This window comes from Ranitomeya imitator, chromosome 6 (assembly GCF_032444005.1).
Source record: "Ranitomeya imitator isolate aRanImi1 chromosome 6, aRanImi1.pri, whole genome shotgun sequence".
NCBI lineage: Eukaryota > Metazoa > Chordata > Amphibia > Anura > Dendrobatidae > Ranitomeya > Ranitomeya imitator.
In genome coordinates, this window is record NC_091287.1 from 290,221,700 (window position 1) to 290,227,699 (window position 6,000).

The 6,000-nt window shown below is 47.0% G+C and overlaps 1 protein-coding gene across 4 annotated transcripts in view; it reads right to left on the reverse strand.

Annotated features, from left to right (window-relative positions):
- The window catches only part of LOC138642469 (MARVEL domain-containing protein 3-like), an 85,647-nt gene extending 84,820 nt beyond the window's left edge, over window positions 1–827 (reverse strand). For 2 of the 4 annotated variants that reach the window (XM_069730643.1, XM_069730641.1), the window contains exon 1: window positions 716–827. The gene's annotated coding sequence lies outside the window, so the exon portion shown is untranslated. The remainder of the gene's footprint in view (window positions 1–715) is intronic. The other 2 variants (XM_069730644.1, XM_069730642.1) reach the window with 1 other exon arrangement.
- Between the last annotated feature and the right edge of the window lie 5,173 nt (window positions 828–6,000).

The following is a 6,000-nucleotide window of genomic DNA, read 5'->3' on the forward strand; positions in this document are numbered from 1 at the left end:
CATCTACTACACATTGGAATTACTATTTTATTACATGTGGTTTATTTTATTTTCAAAACCAATAATATTAGAGCAAAAACACAATGGAAATAATGTCAGCATATTCCCATGTTCTTGACAAACAGGAACCATTAAAGATGCAAAAATGACATTTTGTAGATAAAAAATTTAGTAAAAACTTTACTAATACTAAAGAAAAGTTGAAAGTATCCTATTCACACTATTATACTCTCATTCTTGAATTCTTCAGCAGAAGGAATAAGGAAAACTTGGGGAAACCTTGGGAAAGCAGAAAGGAATGTGCCTGTGGAAAAGTATGCACTTGTAGGAAACGTTCTAATAAGGCGTGAGACAGGACAGCGATAGTGACACCTGAAATATCAGCACAGATGAATAAAGTTGTAAAAAGTAGGAAACTGCGGTCTGCTTAAATTAGAGAACTGTAATGAAATAATAAGTGTTGTCAATCTCCAGCTCCTGCAAAAGCTGCTGTACGTGTCCCAGTCTTGGGAATTGCGCACTTTAATATCACTACTATGACGTTTAGCAATAAAATCACTAGGCAAAACAATTACAAGACAATCTGTTCACACGGTCTTACTAATTAAAACATTTTATCAGCTCATTACCTTCACTTTCACAGATTACCCGGGTCCCTAGATCCCATACACTTGTAACAAATTTATATATAAAATATTTCAATGTAATAACTTACCATACTCAATACAGTATCTTGTATAAGTATTTCAATGTGCGCAGGTTGTTATCACATTGAGATCTCTGAGCTCAGAGAAGAGTTTCAGGAGAACAGGTGGGACTGGTCTGGCAACTACAGCTCAGGAGGTTGGAACTGGATAGTTTACCATTAGAAGTGACACAAGCACCACCTTCAACACACCTAGTTTCTGGCAAAGGGGCTCTTGGGTGATAATATCAGTTTCTTCTGAGTTTATTGAATTCAGATACGTCAGTACAAATATATATCACATTCACAGGTGTGTGTGTGTTACCTTATACTTCTAGAAACTAACATACAAAGTGCATGCATATATATCTGATCCCGTCCACCTGATCTGTCCAGACATGCACCACTGATCTTGTAATTCTTCCTGAAGCCTAATTCACACATACATGGAAAAAATGGGACCGGTGTCATCAGTGATTTGCATCAGTGTGTCATCAGTGTTTTTCACTGATGGATAAATAAATAAATGGCAACGCTTCTCCTATCATTTGCAGTGTTAAAGAGTACCCAATGGTGAGCCGAGATATACTGAATCCCGCCACCAGATCAATCCGCGACAGCGCCGCCTGCAGCTAGGATGGCGCCTGTGCAAAACTTAAATCAGGAAGAAGATAAAGACACCAGAGGCAGCAGAGGGGCCATGTCAGAGTTGAAAACCCTATCCACAGTCCTGCCCATGAAAAGTTTAGGGATCCAAAAAGTCTAATGCTGATTTAACAAAAAACAGGCTGCATATTTCTATATTGAAGGAATCTATCAAATCAATATGACAGCACCTTTATGGCTCTACCTTTAGTTTAACATACATAATCGTGATGACAGGTTTTCTTTAAATACGTACAGCACCTGGATGGTACACTCAGGGTCGTACTGGCCCACCTGGGAACCGGTGGGCTCAGGCACTGACAGCTGCTGGCATATTGGCCAGCAGCTGTCTAGGGCCACCACTGCTCCAGGGCCCATGAGTCAAGGGGGACCCTCCCCGTGCCAGAGAGCAGCAGCTGGAGACACTAGCCTGTGGCCGCTGCTAAAGAGAAATGAATATTTATGTTTCCTCACGCCCCCATGGGCGTGGAGAGGAGTGAATACCATTTCATTTTAATAGCAGGCAGCATTAGCCGCAGGCTGAGGTTAACACTGCCCACCAGTGCTGCTGCATCGGGGCCCCGGAGGTGGGCCCCTAAAAGGCGGCAGACACTGATTGTGATCCCTGCAGCTTGGGACCGGAGCACAGCTGCAGGGATCCAACACCATCCTCCTTCCTGCCCAGGCCGGCACTGCGTGTGTGTGTGTCTGCCTGCCTGCATGTGTGTATATGGTGCAGTGTGGTACTTTGTGTGTGTGTGTGATAGAGTGGTGCGGTGCTGTATGTGTGACAGTGGAGTGTGTGTGTGTATTGGAGATATTGGAGATTGGCAATGATGTGGGTGATGGGGTGGTGGGGGAGAAGGCAATGATAGTGGTGGTGGGGGGAGGCAATGATGATGGTGGTGCTGGCAATGATGATGGTGGGGGAGGCAATGATGATGGTGGGGGAGGCAATGATGATGGTAGTGGGGAGAAGGCAATGATGGTGGTGAGAGAGAAGGCAATGATGGTGGTGAGAGAGAAGGCAATGATGGTGGTAGGGGGAGGCAATGATGGTGGTGGTGGGGAGGCAATGATGATGGTAGTGAGGGAGGCAATGATGGAGGTGGTGGAATGGGCAATGATGGGGTAGTGGGGAGAAGGCAATGATGGTGGTGAGGAGGGGGAGGCGATGATGGTGGTGGGAGGCAATGATGGAGGTAGTGGAATGTGCAATGATGGAGTGGTGGGGGAGAAGGCAATGATGGTGGTGGGGGGAGGCGATGGTGGTGGGGGATGCAATGATGGAGGTGGTGGAATAGGCAATGATGGAGTGGTGGAGGAGAAGGCAATGATGGTTCTGTTGAAAAGGACAATGATGATGGTGGTGGGGGAAGCAATGATGGAGGTGTTGGACTGGGCAATGATGGGAGTCGTGGGGAGAAGCAATGATGGTTGTGGTGTAAAGGACAAAGATGGTAGTGGTGGAAAGGACTGGTGGTGGGTGAGAAGGCAAAGATGGAGGTGGTGATGAGTACAATGATGGGGGTGGAGGGGGAGAACAATGATGGTGGTGGAGGGGGCTGCATTATACCCTTTCAGGGGGGCTGCATTATACCCTATGAGGGGGCTACATTATAATTGTGTGGAGGGGCTGCATTATTCTCTCAGGGGGCTACATTATACTATATGAGGGGAGCTGCATTATGCCCTCTGAGGGGTCTACATTATATTCTGTGGAGGGGCTGCATTATACTATATGAGGGGGCTGCATTATGCCATACGAGGGTGCTACATTATATTCTATGGGGGGCTGCATTATACCTTATGAGGGAGTTGCATTATATTTTGTGGGGTGCTGTATTATACTCTATGAGGGGGGCTGCATTATATTTCATGAGGGAGGCAAGATTATATTCTATGAGGGGGCTACCCCAACCCCTGCTACATAATTAAAGATGTGTACTACCTTATATTACACCCTGATATTAGCGTGTTTTACCACACAATTGATGGTCTTGAATTTATTTCTATGTAGCTACATTACATAGTGGGCCCCAAGTATGATTTTCTCTGGTGGGCCCAAGGTGCTCCAGTCCGACGCTGGGTACACTGATGGCATCTGTGTGCTGTATATGATTTTCACAGACCATATATGCAGCGCCCCAGAGACCTGGTCGTTGCAGTATGGAACTCTGCCGCTAAGGAGAGTGGCGGTACGTCTGATGGCACTAAGGAGTTCTCCTGACCAAGTATCACCAGAACACATTACACTTCACACTCCGGCCACTAGGGGGAGAAAAAGGCTTTATTTATTGGGCCACTCCTCACATTGGTAAAACTAGGGGCTGGGGAGGGAGTTAGTCAGAAGCTGACTGGGTTGGATTCAGGCAACATCCCGTGGCAGGGGGTGTTGCAGGGAGAAGGCACAGGGGGGTCCCTGTCAGGCGTGGGAACCTGGCAGGTGCCTAGCGAACAGAACAGAACGTAACGGAACCGCGCCTGCACACCCTGCGGCGGTATCCAGGAGAGAGACATGAAGGGAAGGATATTGTGGAACAGTGTGAACGAGATCAAGCACAAAGGAGAGCCAGTAGGAGTCGTGCCGACAGAGAGAGGCAACATCTTACTGAGGCACGTAGTCGGTGGCCGGAACACCGCAGGAGTAACTGACTTCAGGCCTTACTTCAAACTCCGCCGGACAGTTAATTATAGGTTGGCTGTCTACCTTACTACATCTACGAAGACATAGGGGGCAACGCGTGGAGAGGGGCGTCTCTAGGGTCCCGGAAGAGCTCCGAGCCTTCCCGTCATACGGGTGGCGTCCTAGCCATAACATACCTGGGGGACGTTAGAAACTAGTAACATCTGGAACCAAAGAACAAGAGAGCTGTAGAGAACGACCGAATGAGAACAGCAGTTGTGAGGACTATTCCGAATGCTCAGCAGGGTAGGACTGCAACACACAGGCGCTAGTGGTAGGCAACGATTTCCATCTGCGAAGGAAACTCTGGATGTGCCCATCGGACTGGCCTGTCTCTGATAGCCCTGTTAAACGTGCTCTGGATTGAGGATCCTGAAGTCTTCAGTAAAGAGGTAAAGAGACTGCAACCCTGTGTCCTCGTTATTGCCTGTACCACCACCTTCATTGGACGCCCCTTAGCAGGGTCGCGGACCGGGTCTAGCCACCATGACAGCCTCAGCACCGCACCAGAGAGGCCCGGTACCGAGAACTCGTGGCCCTGTGTCTGGGGGCGATCCAATATACACTTGTATAGGCCCTTGTCAACCGTAATACCAGAAAAAATGGATATGTCTCCATATGTTTTGCATGGACACATGGGCCATGAAAAAACACAGACATGTGAATAGCACAATAGATTATAATAGGAACGTATTGTTATCGTGAAACAAAATGGATACAACATCTACGTGAAACTCAGATGTCTGAATGAGGGCTAATGCTGTGTTGATGGATTTTCTCTCGTGTACTTCTCATTTCAGATTGTTCCACAACAATTCTATACGATTAAGGACAGGACTTTAACTTGGCCATTTCACAACTCTAAAGGGGTTTAAAGCTGTATTGGTTGCACTGCTGACATCATGCCAACCGCGCAGCAACAAACCACTGAGCTCAGCATCTGTGCCCATGTAGATGTACAGCCCTGCTCAGAGCAGTGGCAAAGATTCAGCACTGGACTCGGGCACGCTGGTACAAGTCAGAATTCATTGTTCCATCAGTGATAGCACGATATCCTGGCCCAGATGCAGCAAAACAGACCCAAACAATGATAATACTACCATCATGTTTCACATATGGTATGAGTTCTTTATGCTGTAATGCAGTGTATTTCTTTCTACAAACACAAAGCTTGTCAATTAAACCAAAAAGTCCTATTTTTCATTCATTCACAAAACATTGTTCCAACAGCCTTGGACATTGTTCTTTTTGGATATGTAGTGCAGCGGGGTGAGTGCAGGGTGACAAACAGGCAGTGACAACAGGAAAGTTGAAAACAAGGTGTCTTTAATATCCAACGTACTCACAACCGGAAAACAAATGGCATCCTCCAGATCGCAGCTGGGAATCAAGACAGCCCATATCCGATTGCCGCAGGCAACTGCATCACCATGTCACACTGAGGGGTGCCTGGCCTTTTGGCTTCGCTTGGCTCCATGTTACTTCACACAGTCTGAGCCTTGCAGAGTCACCTGCTCTGAAGTTTGCAAACCAAGACTGACACACCCAACCCTTTGCTGCAGGGTTTTCAAATGGAATCTGTGGCCATGGGCCACTTCTAACACCTGGCCTGCAGGGAGCGAACTGCACCACTACCATCCTGTAGTTCGCTCCAAAAATAAAAGCCCATGCTGGGTTTTCTTAAATCTGTCTTGGACAGATAGCTTGTCCAATACCACAGTAACTTTTGTTCTGCACTGCAGTCACAGCTATATGTGACAGCAATGCACTCCAGCGGTATTAATACTCTTCTATGCGCATCCTGGGGGACACATAGTGAACCTTGCATATAACACTTGTCACTGCCTCCCAGAGAACAGTTACTTTCTTGTAACCACCTTGCTGTACTGATAATTCATTGTTCAGTTTCCTCATGAACTCATGAACAATACTACTAGCTACTCTAAGGGCTCTTTCAGAGGTCAGTGTGTCCAGTACGTGTGGT